The sequence below is a fragment of the Octopus bimaculoides genome, chromosome 19 (genome assembly GCF_001194135.2).
Source record: "Octopus bimaculoides isolate UCB-OBI-ISO-001 chromosome 19, ASM119413v2, whole genome shotgun sequence".
In the NCBI taxonomy this organism is placed as follows: domain Eukaryota; kingdom Metazoa; phylum Mollusca; class Cephalopoda; order Octopoda; family Octopodidae; genus Octopus; species Octopus bimaculoides.
This window is the reverse complement of record NC_068999.1, coordinates 52159833-52162415: the sequence shown is the minus strand read 5'-3', so window position 1 is coordinate 52162415 and position 2583 is coordinate 52159833. Positions and strand designations below refer to the sequence as shown.

Below are 2583 nucleotides of genomic sequence, written 5' to 3'. Positions count from 1 at the left end.
TATATATATATATATATATATATATATGTATATACACATACATACACACACACACATACATGCACGCTGGGATTCATCCTATTTCTGTTTCCAAAATTCACTTATGATGCATTTGTCCTCCTGGGGCTACAGTAGAAGATACTTACCCAGGATGCTATACAGTGGTACTGAACTGGAAACCAAGTTGTTGCAAGCGAGATTCTTTAGAAAAATTTTATTTTAATGTTTACCATCCCTAAATCTGTGTAGAAAATGTAAGTAGTGTTGGGGCTGTCATTGAGGACCATTCAGTTAGGAGTTTCTGATGCAAAATGCTCTGGTGATACTAAAATATTTGCAGTAGACCTTTGTCTATTAGTCTGTTTATCCATCTGATTACGTGTGTGTGTGCATCTATCTTGTCTAGTTATCTATCTTTTATTATTTCACACTCAATGAGTGTCCACATTTTAGCATAGTGAAAAGTCATTACAGTCAGTCACAAGCTATGAAGTAGGAAACAAACACATATATTGCTATTAAAATCTTTATCTTGTGTCTTTATTTTTGACACCTATCACCTGAAACGTGTTACTATTGATTGACATCAGTGCTAATCAACCCTTGTCATATGTTCAAGTGTAAATGTAGTAATTTAACCTAATTGTATAAGTAGCTTCACTGCCTCCTGCTTCATTTGGGTTTAGTACTTTAGTTATATTTCAATAACATTCTAAGCCTGTGATAGCCATATATTACTGTCATGAATTACTGGTACACCACTGTCACTATTAAAAATATTTGCAAGAGTATTAAAAATTTCCTTGGGGAAAGTGACAGTCATATACCATAAACTACTATCAGTAGCACTCAAGGGTATTTCAAGGTTTCTGGGGCTAGTGGCAGTCATACTCCATTAATCATTATCAGTGGCTCTTAAGAGTATTACAAGTTTCCTCATGACTGATGACAATTTTAGGCCTAACAAAGTTCCCTGGAACCTGAGACTGTCATACACCCTGAGTCACAATAAATGGTACTCCATGTTAGTATAAGGTTCTTCAGATCTTTGTCCTATTTTTGTGGCATTGAACATATGAGACACATTTCTCTTGGACAGGAAACTGGTTTTTGACTGACAGGTTTTTCCATGGATTGAATTATTCTCCTCACTCATAAACCAAATATGGACTACCTTGAATCAATGAGAGAGTCTCTATATGGTCACACAATCTGGTAGAAATAACAACCAAATCTCTTTCAAATCCTACTTACTGTTAGACTAATTGTCTGACATAATACATTTGACATAATGCAGCCCTGTGACAGGATATGAATCATTGACCTCTTGCCTAGTTGTCTGATATCTTATCAATCCTGGTTAAATAACAGTTCTCTTTCTTTAAACCTTAGTCCAGCTGATGAACATATGGGTATTATTTGGAAACCACTAAGGTGGTGGAATGATAGATATGGTAGAGTATCAGATTAAATACTTTACAGTATAATTACCATTATGAGTTCAGATCCTGCTGAGGCCAACACCATCATTCACACATTTAGATTGATATAATAGAACAGGCATGTCTTGAGCATGATTCAGTCAACTATACAAATTCATGGCCTTTTGGCATTTTTTATCTTATCGTATATATCTCCTTCAGTATCATGTGATATTTTATCAATATGTTGATTTATTAAGTTGGCAAGCTGGCAGATTTATTAAGTTGGCATGCTGGGCAAGATGCTTAGCGGCATTTTGTCCACATCTGCATTCTGAGTTCAAATTTTGCCAAAGTTGACTTTGCCTTTCATCCTTTCAGGGTTGATAAAATAAGTATCAGTTGAGCACTGAGTTTGATTTAATCGACTTGGCTCCTCCCTATCAAAAAAATTGCTGGCCTTGTGCCAAAATATGAAACCAGTATGTTGATTTATTGTATTGTCTGAAAGTGGAATATTTTCAGTTTCCTGTGCTGCATTTCATTCCAGCATTTCACTTAAGCAAGCATGATTATACACTCGCCAACTGTGTGAATTTTCCTTTTTTGTGCAGTAATTTCTGCATCTAAATAACTTGAGTCTTAAAAGGGAATTTTTTTTTGTACAATATTATATACTTATCAATAGGCTTTATATGTCATACTGCAGCAAACAGCATCTAAATGTAGCAATGGCTCCAGCAAAATTAAATGGGGATTCACAACAAATCAGTCTTGTGAAAAAAAGGCTATGAGAATTTCAAAATACTATTTCAAAATAAACAGTATAGCTTTTGTAAGTAAAATTGGTGCCACTAAGAAATCAAAATTTAGCTACATTGCTCTTCCAAATGTTATGTGCTATCTCAACTTCATCACTATCATTACAACTACTATTAAAACAGCCGTCTCTTTTTTTTCCATTTCTGGTTACACAACACATATCTCATCTACATCTAATATATAATGGACAGCTTGTATTTTCAGTTTTATAGTTCCATTATATATGCATATACCTTTAGTATTCTTAGAGATTTCTAATTTGTTGGTATATAAAGTAATGCTCTGGATAATAGGCCTATATTTTGAGGACAGCTTTTAGTGAAATAAATACCTGTGAAAT

The 2583-nt window shown here is 34.1% G+C and overlaps 1 protein-coding gene across 4 annotated transcripts in view; it reads right to left on the bottom strand.

Moving 5' to 3' along the window:
* LOC106878180 (uncharacterized) overlaps nucleotides 1-2583 on the bottom strand; it is a 174402-nt gene that overhangs the window by 96665 nt on the left and 75154 nt on the right. The gene's annotated exons all lie outside the window — the stretch shown is intronic.